Source organism: Cryptotermes secundus, unplaced genomic scaffold (assembly GCF_002891405.2).
Source record: "Cryptotermes secundus unplaced genomic scaffold, Csec_1.0 scaffold270, whole genome shotgun sequence".
Taxonomy (NCBI): Eukaryota; Metazoa; Arthropoda; class Insecta; order Blattodea; family Kalotermitidae; genus Cryptotermes; species Cryptotermes secundus.
Window position 1 is genome coordinate 85,438 of NW_019742962.1, and position 15,315 is coordinate 100,752.

Genomic DNA, 15,315 nt, shown 5'->3' on the forward strand with positions numbered 1-15,315 from the left:
GTCAGCTCTTGCCAGTCATGTGTCATGTATAGAGCTTGGAAACCTAAGGACAATTATGACATGGCGAGCGAGTATTTTGTACTTCAATTTTATGGCTGCATGTCACTCATAAGTTAGTTTGATGTTACGTACATTATTAACATTACAGAAACCACATATTCCTGCCAGTTTTCATATGTATTTTGTAATCAACAAGTGTGTAACACCGGTCAAAGTTTGACACTTCTCTGGCCATTATCTCCGTAACCGTTCAACTTTGAACATAGGTGTTATGCGTTATATCGGCATACTTTAACTTAAGGAACACCCTCCCGAAGTTTGGCACATTCCTCCTGGGACATTCTGTATATAATGTGTTCGGCCGTTTGTCCTTTATGGGGACGTGGGTGTTATACGGGTGTGCACTGTTGATGCTAATGGTCGCACGTGTGAAATTTTTGGGTGAAATGGGGTCTCTCGAATGTTTGACCCTTTAGTATAAATGTTGATGTCATGACAGTACAAGCTGCTGGTGGCGATGGCTCCATCCCACCCTGCTGTTGTCGGTCTGTGTTTGTAGACGTTCTGTAGGCTCGCTGGTCATGTTCTTGTCTGCTGTTCTGTATTGGTATGCTTTTACATATTGGAGTTCTGTTTATGTTGTTGTTTCCTGGTTTCTTGTTGAGATACAGTCTCGTTGCTTCTACTGACGCAGTGTTGTACCTGATTGTGTTTTTGGGAACGGATTCTGTTCTGTTTATGAAGAGCCTAGTGTAAAATTGTCTGGAGACTTCTAACCACATATCTTGGTTCATTTAACACTACTGTGAGTAGTGCAGAGGGCAGCGTGTGGGAAGCAAGTCGAAATTACCGTTGCTTCAGGGCGCTGTAAAAGAGGGTCCGTATCTCCATGGACATGGCCATGTTCGTTGTTAATTAACTATTCATTACATTGTTTTTTTTCCCCTTGGCATTACATCCCCAGTGGGTCTGGGCCTACCTCCATGAACTTCTCCGTTCACTTCGGTTTTTCTAGATCTAACACATTCGGTAGGACTCCTTGGGCGGGTGATCAGCTCGTCGCAAGGCCTCTACCTGTACACAAACACAGAAAAACGCACACACACAAACTAAACATCCATTCCCTGAGTGGGATTTGAGCCCACGACCCCGGTTTCCAAGCGAGCGAAGACAGTGCACGCCTTAGACCGCTCGGCTACCGTGACCGGCCATTGCGTTGGTTACAATCGTATATTTTCATTCATCCACCATGAGGGTCAGTTCCCAACACCACATCAGTAGAAGCAGCGGAACACCAAGTACTATTCACAATTCTAATCTACGGTACATTAATATCGCACGAAATCCATTTTCAGAAAATCAGAAAACAACACCATAAACAGAACTCCAATATGTAAAAGCACACCAATACAGAACAGCAGACAAGAACACGACAAGCGAGCCTACAGACCGCCAACAGTAGGGCGGGACGGAGCCATCGCCAGGAGCCGTTACTTCAGAACCGCTTCTATGTCCGTTGTCAATAATTTAAATGGCAAATATCTTTTTTTTTCTTCTGATTTTGTTTTGCAAAGTTGCAATACTTGGCAATGTAAAGATGTTTTGATGTATTATTAGGCCCATAATGTAATTACAGCAAGAGTTGGTCTTTGGAATTAGAGAGACGATGGGTGGTAAGTAGGAATAGAAAATAAACTGTAGCATTAATAATAGTTACAGTCGATTTGGGGTGCCTGAAGGTACAAGAGGGACCCTGCGTTATCAACCCTTCCCGTATCCTTGAATTGAGCTGCGCCACAGCAAAATGCTTTCGTTCCAACACAAGGATTTCTCAGGCAGGAATAGATATCACACATGCAAATGCTTAAACATCTCCACAAAATGATAATTGCAAGAGAGAAGACTGCCAATGTACGTCGACTCGAAACTTTATTGCGGGTAACACAGTTTTCTTTCTAACCACTACATTGTGAGCCCCGATAGCTCAGTCGGTATAGCGATGGGGTGTGGGCTGATGGCACGGTCGGGGTTCGATTCCCGGCAGCAGCAGGAGATTTTTCTCTTCTCCATAGTGTCAAGACCGGCTCTGGGCCTACCCACCGTAACGTCCAGTGGGTATGCGGTACTGTTTCCCCGTGGGTAAAGCGCCCAGACGTCAAGCTAACCACTGGAGCTATACCTCCACTCCCTCATACGTCTTCATGGTATAGTGTTTAATTAACTGAGCACAGGGATTACTTAGCCATTTTATTTTTTACATCGTAAAGGTTATGTCATTTGGAATATGTGGTGGACAGAGCAGCAGTGGGGTGTGGCGAGTTTGCGCAGAGTACTTCAGTTTCCCCTGCCAATTTTCATTGCACCAACTGCTCCACATTCATTAATCCATCCTGTCATTGACTCTATATAATCTCCATGCTGTCAGCGTCGATAAATAACCAACTTCAAAAAACGAAACAGTTGCAGAAAGAGAGAAGAGTCCTACTGAGAAAGCGTCGCTGATACAGGCCAACTTTCGAGTGGCGCGGTAGGAGACGTGCGTGGTGTGGGTATGTTACATGAAACGAGAGTATTGTCGCGAAAATTAGTTCTACGTAAATAGTTGCAGGGTTGTGGGGTGGGGTAGGGATCCTGGTGGGGGATGTTCCCCCTTCTACCGCAGCTCACAGCCGTCAACTCCCGGTAAGGCGAAAGGAAAGGCGATCTGTTTGATTCTGTAAGAAGTTAGCTGGCAGTCGTCTTGTGACTCGTGAGACAGTGAGAGCCGTAACACTTCTTCGCGTCCAGGTACGTGTCTTTCTATTTTGAAGAAATTGAGGTGTCATGACTGACGTTAACAAACTTTACATTTATTTCCATAATTCCCAACCAGTATATTAGTTTCATGAACGTTTAACTAACACTGCAGCATTATTTTGTGTCACGGTACCTTGATACGCGAATCCTGGAAGTGAAAACTTACACCCAAATTGTTTTGCTGTACCCCTTAATTTGCTCATAAATGTAGCAGTAATATTCATCACTGGAGCAATTGCTATCGCGGAAGAAACATAGCTCCTATGGTAAAAAACATAAATTCGACAACCGTAAGTTGTATTCATGAGTGTGACTGTCTGTAGTCTTGTTCGGTTACTGTTTTGCCAAAAATGACGGAAAAATTTGATTTAGGGCTCTTTAGCGACGCCTTTTAAGTTCATAGGCTATTTAGTGTCAGATGTTTGGCGATACTGAATTGTGATTTTTAAAGTGTGTGGATGGGAAGCTCCTCGTAGCCTATTGTTAGATACTATCCCAGTATCTGCCTTTAGGAACTGAGAATTTCAATTACGAGAGGCGAGCTCCGACCCGAGATTCGAACCTGGGAACTCCCACGTGCGGAACAAGAGTAGCTAAGCGCTGGATGGCGACGTTTATTGCGAAATACTAAAAATTAGTGAATGGTATCTGTTAGCAATGGTTGAGTTGTTTTCTAATTAAATGGTTGAGTTGTTTTCTAATTAAATGTTGCTATTATCCAGTGAGCCAGGATATATAGACTAGGCTATGGCCTGGGCAACCGAGAAATCAGGGCTCGACTACCAGGAGTGCAAAATTATCTTCTCAGCGTTTATAGGCCCGCCCTGGGGCTCACCCACCTTCTTATTGAAAGGGTACTGGGGGAACATTTCATGAGGGTAAAGTGGCCAGAGCATGAAGCTGACCGCTCACCTGTGTTAAGCATTCGTGAAGATATGCCGCTGGTCTCAATGCATTGCGTTACTGTTAGTTGTCTGGATGGCGCTGCCGCGCAGAGGGCATATGGACAGGCCTTGCCTAGCTGGAGGAGTGTCCACTCGTTCACTTTATTTAGAGAGGATTATTTTTATGTCTCCAATATGTCTCAGTGCATGTGAGTGTGTCTCGTCAAGTGTGCTTGTAAACCACATGACAAGACTGCCGCTAACAATACTGTCTCACAATGGACGTCGCTTATTGTTATCAGCCCGGAACACAGATTCATTGATAATTATCAATGAATCTGTGTTCCGGGCTGATAACAATAAGCGACGTCCATTGTGAGACAGTATTGTTAGCGGCAGTCTTGTCCGATGAAACATGACTGCAGCTATTCGGCGTACGTAAGCATGTGGAAGTGGACGGAAAGAAGACTTTTTTTATAAAATATTTTAAGTTGTCTGTTCACTGTTACTTCGAGAAAGTCATCAGTACAAACGAAACTCATAATATTTCTGGATAACCAAACACACCATTAAAAACAATTAACGAAACTATTATAATTAGGAATTAGTCAAATTCTTTCAGAGTTGACTGGCTATTATCTTTTCTGAGGTTGTTAATAAAACATTCGTGTTCACATCAGAGCTGAAGAACAAGTCTTAATATTACGTAATCACTGTTATTGTGCTTGCGTAAAGGCCTCGGCAAGGCAACATAAAAGCGATAATAAAAACCTAAATACCGATTACGGTGAACGGCGTTTTCTATATGTAGACTTTATAAAGCGATAACATTACACGAACGATAATCCACGATCACAATAGGCGGAGTCCAGTGTATTGAAATGGAAAAGGCTCTTACAGAAATAGGATTTGGCAATGGCGGGCACCTGTAAACACAACAATGAACCCTTAATTACATAAATGAGAAGAATTTCATGATTAACTGAGCAACTGTGTTTGTTACTTTCGGATCTGGATCGCCAAGAAACCGAAGCAGTCTCGGATCGTAGTACTGGATAGTTACGTTCATGAAGATCATAATTTGTCAAAGGGATACTTTGTGACTCTCGTTTCCGTTTTAAAGAAGCCGGGATAACTGTCGGTATAGCGACGGTCTCGGTGCTGAACGGCCGGGGTTCGAAGAATTGTATCTACTCCACAACGCCAAGACCGCGTCTGGGGCTCATCCAGCGGGTATCGGGGGTTCTTTCCTCGAGAGTCAGGCAGCCGGGGAGCGAAGCTGACTACTCCCATCTAGTGCCGAGGTCAGGAATGGTGAAGCTGTACCTTCGCTCTCCCATAGGTTTTCATGGAGTGGGGCACACGGACAACTTTACACTTTTACCTTCGCCTTTCTTTTTAAAAGCTAAAGATGATCCTGTGCTTAATTAGGCACCACGCCATGAAATCGTGGGGGGGGGGGCGATGCTACGTTACCTGGCACTACGAGGAGTTTAGTTGTCACCTTCACGCTTCAGCCGCTTTAATCCCGGTCTTCACTGAATCGGAAATGAGTGGGCCCCTGGACTCTGTGGGGAGAGATTTCCTCTTCCTCCTGCCAGCAGAAAGATTTATGAGAATTCGTGTATTGATTCAGAACTTATTTGGGAGGACAGACATAGCACTGTGTGTGTGTGTGTGTGAGACGTCAAATAGTGTTTCTAAAATAATGGTGATCAGACCGAAAGCGGTCCGCGACCTCACTTTCACGAGGCTCCCTTTACAGACCGGCGGGACAGTGAAGTTCCGGGAGCTGGCTCCCGGAAATTAAGTAATAGCAGACTTTTCCCAGTTTGTCAGAAAATAATAAAATTGATTGACAGAGTTTACTCAGTTTTACATAATTCTCACGTTTGATCATATAGGCCCGTATCTTATTTATTTTTGTCGTCTCTACTAGGTGCGATGTAATTATTACTGTTATTATTGGGAGTATTTATTGATGCTAAACTTCATTTCCATCACCATGTCATCTGTACCTTCTCTAATTGTGTTAAGCTGTTGGGTTTAGTTCGTAGCACTGCTTTCAGCCTTTTATCTCTAGACTGTACAGGTATGCTCAGATTGTACGCCGCATTAGTTAGATCTAAGCTTGAATATGCGTCCGTAGTCTGGAATTCGATTACGTCAACTGATGCCAACAGCTGGAACGCATCCAGCAGAGGTTTGCGGCCCTGTGTTTTAATCATTTCTATCCTCAAGTCCACTACTGATATTCTCTTGCTCTGGAGGAGTTAAAATTGCACCCGATACGTATTAGGAGGCATAGCTTCTCTTGCACAAGTTTACTTTGGTTTGAAATTCTGCTCCCGTTTCGGAAATTGTTGGTCTCTGAGTTCCTGCTCGGTATATCAGGGACTTTGCTCTGTTCAATGTTTGCTCCTCATTTAAAAATTGTCCCTCTGCTAGATGTGCAGCAGCTGCTAATTAGTTTGCAGGGATGTTGACATATTCGGAGCCAGGAAAGTTCTCCTCAGTCGTTTTTATAATATGCTGTATTTGTTAGTGTTTGTTATTATTTGCACGTACATAAAATAGAATAGAATTTCATTATTATTATTCTTTCTAAATAATTATAATTTCCATTTCTTAGTTCTCAACAGCATCTTAGATTTGTGCTAATGTAATTATTATTATTAGTACTACTACTACTACTACTACGGTTGTTTGTTTATTTATTTATTTCACTGGATTAATATGTTTTCCTCCAGTGCTTAGCTTTAATTAGTCCTTGACTTTATGCTGTGTTTGCCCAGTACTTCTATCTACACTGTGCCGTGTCTGTAATTGGCCTTGTGGCTGTTGGCTCGGCACATAAATAATAAGGAATTGAATTGAATTATTATTAGAAGCAGTAGTAGTCTACTACTACAAGTAAGAACCGGGATAGCTCAGTCAGTGTAGCGACGGGCTGTGGGCTGGACGTCTGGGGTTCGATTCATGGCAAGGGCAAGAGAGTTTTCTCAACCCCGTAGCTTCCACACCGGGTCTGGGGCCAACCCATCCCCCTAGGAAGTGGGTAGGGGGGGGGGCGTGACGCTGACCACTCACCTCTGTCAAGTACCGAGGTCAAGAATGTTGGAGCAATACCTCACCTCTCGTATGTCGTCGTGTCGCGGTGCTTAATTCATCACAGGAAGAAATTTACATCATTATTATTCGGTAACAAGCATTTTTTTCACAGTGGAGAACTGTAAGCCCCACGCACACCCTCCTAGGTAGAGGACCACCCTTTGTCTGTTGTCCGCGACTGCTTATTCAATATATTCGCAGCTGGAGACCGTCTTCTCCATGAATAGGTGGAGGAACTACTTCTCTCAGTTATTGAATGTACATAGGATTAGTGACAGTAGGCAGATAGATATACATACAGCTGAGCCATTAGTACCTGATCCTAGCCCTTTTGAGGTTGAAATTGCTATTGGAAAGTAGAAAAAGTATAAATCACCAGGTAGTAATCAAATTCCGGCAGAACTGATTCAAGCAGGAGGTGAAATATTACGGTCCGAGATCCATAAACTCGTTAGTTATATTTTGAATAAGGAACATTTTCCTGGTCAATTATTGTACCAGTTTACAAGAAAGGTGACAAAAGTGACTCGTGGGATATCATTGCTATTAATTTCATTTAAATTTTATCGAATAGTTTTCTCTTAAGGTTAAGTTCATATGTAGATGAAATCATTAGGGATCATCTGTGGTTTCGACGTAGCAGATCAGATCTTGTGCACTCATCAGATACTGGAGAAAAAATTTGACTACAATGAGACAGTACATCAGCTATTCGTAGACTTCAAGAAAGCCTATGATTCAGTTAGGAGGGAAGTATTGTACAGTATCCTGATAGAGTTTGGGGTAGCCATGAAACTAGTTAGACTGATTAAAATGTGTTTAAATGAATGGTATAGTAAAGTCTGTGTAGGTAAACATTTGTCTGTTAATTTTCTTGTCCAAAATGGTCTAAAATAAGGAAATGCTTTATCACCACTGCTTTTCAACTTTGCTTTAGGATTTGCCATTAGAAATGTCCAGGAAAACCAGGTGGGGCTCAAATTAAATGGCACACATCAGCTGTTGGTCTGTGCTGATAATGTGAATCTACTGGGTGATAATGTAGATACCATAAAGGAAAACAAACATACTTTAATTGACGCAAGTAAAGAGGTTGGTCTAGAAGTAAACACAGAGAAAACTAAGTATATGTTGCTGTCTCATCACCGAAATGCATGGCAATATCAGGACATAAAGACAGGTAACAATGTTTTGAAAATGTGACACAGTTCAGATATTTGGGAACGACCATAACAAACCAAAACCTGATTCAGGAGGAAATTAAAAGGGGACTGAACTCGGGTAATGCTTGCTGCGATTCAGTCTAGAACCTTTTGTCTTCTCGTCTGCTGTCCAAAAACATAAAAATTAGAATTACAAAACTATAATTTTTCCAGTGGTTCTGTATGGGTGTGAAACCTGGTCTGTGATTTTAAGGGAGGAACATAGACTGAGGGTGTTTGAGAACAGGGTGCTGACCAGAATGTTTGGACCAAAGAGAGATGAAGTGACGGGAGGTTGAAGACAACTGCATAATGAGGAGCTTCATAAGTAGTACTCTTCGCCGAGTATAATTAGAATGACCAAGTCAAGGAGGACAAGATGGGCAGGGCATGTAACACAAATAGAGATGAGAAAGCCAGAAAAAAAGAGACCACTAGGAAGAGCAAGACGTAGGTGGGAGGATAGTATTAAGATGGATCGTAAAAAGATAGGATGAGGTGGTACGGACTGGGTTCATGCTCTTGTGAACACGGTAAAGAACCCTCGGGTTCCATGAAACTTTGGGAAATTCTTTAGTAGCTGCACAACTAGCGGCTTCCCATGGAGGGCTCAGGTCCAGGTTGTTATTATTATTATTATTATTATTATTATTATTATTATTATTATTGATGTTGAGATGCGCGGACCGTGCCGTAATATGACAGATTTTCCGCGAATAATAGTGTTCCTAATTCGAATGATGCCGTAAAGAAATAAGATTCCGAATTGTTCCTCAGAGAACAACACGATGTGCAGTGTTCGCCAAGCGCTCGCTGTACTGGTTTCACTCCAATGGCAAGTTTTTCCACAGCCTTGACATTCTGCGTCTGATCGCTTCTGTCCCATTCCCCGTGTGCCCAATGACACAGCCCGGCAACGGACCGTCAGAGGACGGACAGTTTGCTCCAGTATTCTCACACATCGGACCACCGCAATCAGGTATATTCTGCCTTAAATTCAACTCGGTGTGAGAATGACGGGCAACCTTGCTGGCCGCTGCGTGTTGGTGACGTGTGACGTGCTCCGTGCACTGCATTGCAGAATATTGCCCCACTGTTGGTGCGTTACCAGTCGGTGTCCTTGCGTATAGTGTAATTGGGTGGGTCTTTATAGCCTTTATATTTATGTTTATCTTGTTTATCGAGTAATAATCTAGCGTCACCTTAAATTTTTTCGTGACTTCATGAAATTTCGCAAATTTTAAACCAATAATTACTACCGCCTGTATTAGATAATGCCATTTGTAAGGGTTAGCGTGACAAACAGTTTAATGGGTTCTGGATCAGTGAATCGATTTATTGGATCTTCGCCAGTCGTAACTACAATTAGGTATTGCACTTTCAAGATTGCTGTATCTCTGACACCAACAATTATAACACTCTCAAGGTTTACTGCATCTGTAACACATAAAGTCATCAANGGAGGAACATAGACTGAGGGTGTTTGAGAACAGGGTGCTGACCAGAATGTTTGGACCAAAGAGAGATGAAGTGACGGGAGGTTGAAGACAACTGCATAATGAGGAGCTTCATAAGTAGTACTCTTCGCCGAGTATAATTAGAATGACCAAGTCAAGGAGGACAAGATGGGCAGGGCATGTAACACAAATAGAGATGAGAAAGCCAGAAAAAAAGAGACCACTAGGAAGAGCAAGACGTAGGTGGGAGGATAGTATTAAGATGGATCGTAAAAAGATAGGATGAGGTGGTACGGACTGGGTTCATGCTCTTGTGAACACGGTAAAGAACCCTCGGGTTCCATGAAACTTTGGGAAATTCTTTAGTAGCTGCACAACTAGCGGCTTCCCATGGAGGGCTCAGGTCCAGGTTGTTGTTGTTGTTTTTGTTTTTGTTATTATTATTATTATTATTATTATTATTATTATTATTATTATTATTGATTTTGAGATGCGCGGACCGTGCCGTAATATGACAGATTTTCCGCGAATAATAGTGTTCCTAATTCGAATGATGCCGTAAAGAAATAAGATTCCGAATTGTTCCTCAGAGAACAACACGATGTGCAGTGTTCGCCAAGCGCTCGCTGTACTGGTTTCACTCCAATGGCAAGTTTTTCCACAGCCTTGACATTCTGCGTCTGATCGCTTCTGTCCCATTCCCCGTGTGCCCAATGACACAGCCCGGCAACGGACCGTCAGAGGACGGACAGTTTGCTCCAGTATTCTCACACATCGGACCACCGCAATCAGGTATATTCTGCCTTAAATTCAACTCGGTGTGAGAATGACGGGCAACCTTGCTGGCCGCTGCGTGTTGGTGACGTGTGACGTGCTCCGTGCACTGCATTGCAGAATATTGCCCCACTGTTGGTGCGTTACCAGTCGGTGTCCTTGCGTATAGTGTAATTGGGTGGGTCTTTATAGCCTCTATATTTATGTTTATCTTGTTTATCGAGTAATAATCTAGCGTCACCTTAAATTTTTTCGTGACTTCATGAAATTTCGCAAATTTTAAACCAATAATTACTACCGCCTGTATTAGATAATGCCATTTGTAAGGGTTAGCGTGACAAACAGTTTAATGGGTTCTGGATCAGTGAATCGATTTATTGGATCTTCGCCAGTCGTAACTACAATTAGGTATTGCACTTTCAAGATTGCTGTATCTCTGACACCAACAATTATAACACTCTCAAGGTTTACTGCATCTGTAACACATAAAGTCATCAATACTTAAAATATTCAACTGCCCTGAACGCCGTCATCCTGACGAATCCTCCCGAAGTCGAAGTTAAAGTCACATTACGACTAACAGTCAGTCAGTATTGGTGTCGAGCCCCCATCTGGGGCTCATGACAGGATATTTATTACTGTTTAATAATTACGGTCTTGTTTTTGTGGGGCGCCCCCTCTGACGAGAGGACGGGTTTGAATTCTGTATATGCTGCTGGCCTGGCCTGCACTCTCGGGTCCGAGTCCCTTGGGACCCGCTACCATATTTTACTGTCTCAGATTTGAGACTTCCCTATTCGTCGCCTTCTACGACTCGCCGGGTCACGGTGGAGGTATTCGACCCCGCCTCCACACAGGACATTCTCCCGAACAGTCTCTGCGGCTTCATATATAGAATCGGCACGGACCACCCACAGAAAAGACATCAATTGCTCAGCAACTGATATCCTGTATTGTTGTCAGGCATCACCAATTCATTGCCTAACAATGGAAACCCTCTTGTTTGCGTATTCTTTGCTACGAGATTGTTCACCGGTCCGTTACCTAGCAATGGATGTCCTTCTGTTGGTGGATGCGCATTGGTTGGAACATATTTACCGATCTCTTTCCTAGAAACGGCCCAATCTGTCACAGTATTCATCAGGATAGATAAAACATGAAAGATGACTTCTCGTGTTTTGTTTTTCGTGAACAGTATACACCAGTGTGTAACACTACGACAACTACCAAAGATTTTCGTGTGTCTTACCGTAACTGACCACCGTAGGCATAGATACTTATTTCGAAGGTTACTGTCCTCTGGGATGTGACGCCGTGCAGTCTGGTGGATTTTACCAGTGTTTCAGAGGGATCTGCTGCCTCCATCTTCAGGGAGGCCAAAGATTTATTTGAAACGTTAGTGCAAATGTGCCATACTTTGCGACGTTATAGCTCAAGAGATTTTTGTTTTTAGTCACGGCAGTGATAACCTTAATCTCTGTATTTGCTTCGGTTTCTACTCACCCGGTCATGGGGTTCGATTCCTGCCTGCACCCAGCACACCACGTCGTTCAAAATATTGTTGATGCTTCATTAGTATGCCATGTTCACACTGCTCGAAATGCCTTGTGTAAGTAAAGGGAACTGAATGGAATAAAAATTACTACAAAACCACCGCACAGGTTTACTGTATCTGTTATCCTACAGCCTTTAAAGCAGCCAAACGGCGATGGATCAACCGAACAACCATCAAACTATGCCAGTGGACTGAACCAACGCCTTTTGGGTCCTGTCTTGTTTTCCTCCGTTTAAAGCAACAGCGTACATCACTGTCTGAGGAACAGGTTCTATCTACGAATTTGAATTCGTATTTAAATCTGAATTTAAATTATTATGAAGCAGTTGGAGGATTAAGAATCGGCAGGGTGGCCGAAGTGTTCGAAGAAAATGTGTTCCAGTGCTGTTGGGTCCGTTAAAAATCCCACAGGACCTTGCATGGGTTCGAACCCGGGACGCAGCGGTTGGAAGCCGGAATGCGCAGCCTCATGTGAGAGGTGAAGGTGGCAGTTTGAAAGAGGGCGTGGATTATACCAGTTTATTCTTTTTATTTATTTATGGTTTAATGAGCGCCGTTATCACTGTCTCGGACTATAGCCCTGTGATTTTGGATGATAGGATCAAGGTAAACACGCCGTGAAGCCGTATGGGGTGTGGAGGTATAGCTCCATCATTCCCGGCCTCGGCATTAGATGGAGGTGAGTTGTCAGCTTCACACCCCTACCGCTTTACCACCAGGGAAAGAGCCCTCGGTACCCATTGGATAGGAGGCTGGGTGGGGCTCAGAGCCGGTCTGGACTCTGTGGAGTTGAGAAAAATCTCGTGCTCCTATCGAGAACCGAGCCCTGACCACCCAGCCCGAGGCCCGTACTGAGCTATCCCGTAACACAGGAGCACTTCGAATGTTTTGCCAAAGTGAATTCATATACCGGTGAAGGGGTGGGGAATGATGTACGTTGGGCGAATTTAATTTTGTTTCGTTCAGACAAACATTTTTCTGGACATTATCCATCGTCTGCGTTTTATCTAGAACTTCGTCCGGTTAAATAAAAACAGGACGGTGTTTCAGATAAAAAGCAGACGATTGGTTATGTCCAGAAAAATAATGTTTGTATTAACGTACAATCGTCACAGAGTTTTAGATCTTGTTTCGTTCAGATCAGTCAGTCCTAGTGACTGCGCTAAGGTTCCACAGGCGAGGGATCGGACTTCAATTCCTGGCAGTGCGAGAGATTATTTCTTTTTTCCACAGCGGTCATACTCACTCCGGGGCCCACCGAACCTCCTGTCTAATGCGTATGAGAGGCCACTTTCTCTGGGGCAAATCGGCCGGTGCGTGAAGCTGACCGTTAACCTCCATTTATTTCCAAGGCTAAGGATGCGTGGAGCTATACCTCTACTCCCCAACACCATTTCTTGGCATGGTGCCTAATTAACTATTGGGACAACTTTCAATTTAATGTACAGCCATGCCTCGGCCTAGGACTCTTATCGTGCGAATTTCCGGACTAATTATCCCAGTACATCAACACCCACTGTGAATGTTTCGATATATGACTTGCAACTCGAGTTTCGGACTTATGCCATATTGTAATGTTCTGTTGATTCGAATCATCCATTGCAAAATATTAATTCACTTATTTTTTAACAATTTTAGTAGTTTGAATGCTTTATACTAGGCTGCCCGATGTCTCTCTACTGATTTTAGAATGAAAGCTGTAGAATTGTAGCGAAATTAGGATTAAAATATAAAAAATGGGTCAGAACCTCGAGCTGTAGGAAAGTAATCCTGTGTGTCCCATGATTTTCCGACGGGAACGCATTAATTCGTAATTTCGAAGTACAGCTGTACCATTTCGGTTCAACATAATTCATAGCTTACTTTATATTAATCTGCAGTCGAATATATCGCTGTTCTGAAAAGCGGTTCAGCATAAACGAAATTAGCATGCATCTCGTATAAATGGTACTTATCGGGGCCAGCATGGCAGCACAGGCGAACCAAGCGATCTTCCAAAGCCTTTTGTTTCAGTTGAATGAAAATTAATTTATGGCGACCTTTTGTTCACTTCGTGACCATGCATTGGCAGTAATCTAAACTTGCTACTGAACAGTATAAATACATTCCTTAAAAGAACTAGGACACCAGTGGCTGTTTTCGCCACGATGTCTTGAAATTCAATTGTGTTGATTGTGACCAACTTATGAACAAGTCGGACTATTTTTAACTGTTAAGTGGGGTGGAGGAGACATTTAGATTCCTGCTGGCTCTTATCATTATCATCTTAAAAAGTTTTATATGAAACAGTTTCCGGTATGCTGAATCATTGATGAAATGTAGGAAAATGCAGGTTATGACTGTGTGTTATCATAAGTTTATCTAATGTGGTTACCTGTGGAACAATAGATTTATGTAAGAAAATGAACTCTGTGGTCAGTGAGGTATGGAGAATAGTAAGGAACTTGGTGGAATACACATTCCTTTTTTGTTTGGTCCCAACATGCATCACGGCTTTAGAGATTCTTGAGTTCAGATTTAGTGAAGTGGCAGAAGTTGAACGATCAGAATATTAACAACCAATATAAATTTGTAATTCTACACCTCCTTCGAACCGTGGATTGTTTGGCTGGAATCCGTGCCTACTGTTCCGACCTGTTGCAGATTACAGATACAGAAATAGCACGGGAGTTGCTGAAACAGATGACGCTGCTTTAGATGAGATACCGTGAGAAGAGGTTAGAGTCCAGACCTTAAGGAGTTTCACTTCTCGTCCTCTGTTGAGTTGGTTCACATTTTATATAAAATGTATATTGTCAGTCGAATCAGATCGCTGGCCTTCTGTCGCCGCCAAACTCGTTCTACTTTCATGCTTTAATGAATTCAGTAGCTTAATCTGACGAAAGGGGAAGGAAAACGTAAACTAAACAAAAGTGCACGTTTTATATTCGTCTTGTATCTGTTTTAAAATAATTGTGTTACGTAATGAAAAAAGTAGGGTTATGAGATCACCACGTGTTTCTGTACGTGTCGCTCCTTTCTGGCGTTTGAAGCAATTAACCGAATTTCACGCCAATTGTTGTGAAGTTTATATCATTGGAGGCCTCTCCAACCTCTAATTCTGAATTTCGCACAATAAATAATATCAAAATGGCTGACCTACGGATTTGTGAGGTGGAAGTGACACTAGCGCCACGATCCTGAAACTGTATATGGTCATAGATCTCAGGAAAAAAAAAAATCTAACTTTTGCAAGGTTAACTTTCTGCATAATGAAATACAGCAAAATGGCGACTGCATGAAACGTATTGTCTTATTTAGTTTTCAGTTTGACGGTGATGACAATTGAACCATTGGAGCTATGTGGAATTTGGTATGGAGATAGGTCATAACATGAAGAAAGCAGTCTTTTGGGATTTGGCACCGTGTATAAGTGGTGTTAACCGACGTTTCGGAGGAACGTATCGCCTCCATCTTCAGGGTAGAAGAAAAAATATAAGAATTCTGCAAGCGGAGAGACCGTGAGAACCGGTAAAAGCAGACCGGTTCTCACGGTC

General features: G+C 42.8%; 1 protein-coding gene across 5 annotated transcripts in view; it reads left to right on the top strand.

Moving 5' to 3' along the window:
• Positions 1-2,684: 2,684 nt before the first annotated feature.
• The window catches only part of LOC111873414 (tropomyosin Per a 7.0102), a 106,298-nt gene continuing 93,667 nt past the window's right edge, over positions 2,685-15,315 (top strand). For 3 of the 5 annotated variants that reach the window (XR_004514002.1, XM_023868113.2, XM_023868112.2), the window contains exon 1: positions 2,686-2,787. The gene's annotated coding sequence lies outside the window, so the exon portion shown is untranslated. Of the gene's footprint in view, positions 2,788-15,315 lie in introns of all 5 variants that reach the window. The other 2 variants (XR_004514003.1, XM_023868110.2) reach the window with 2 other exon arrangements.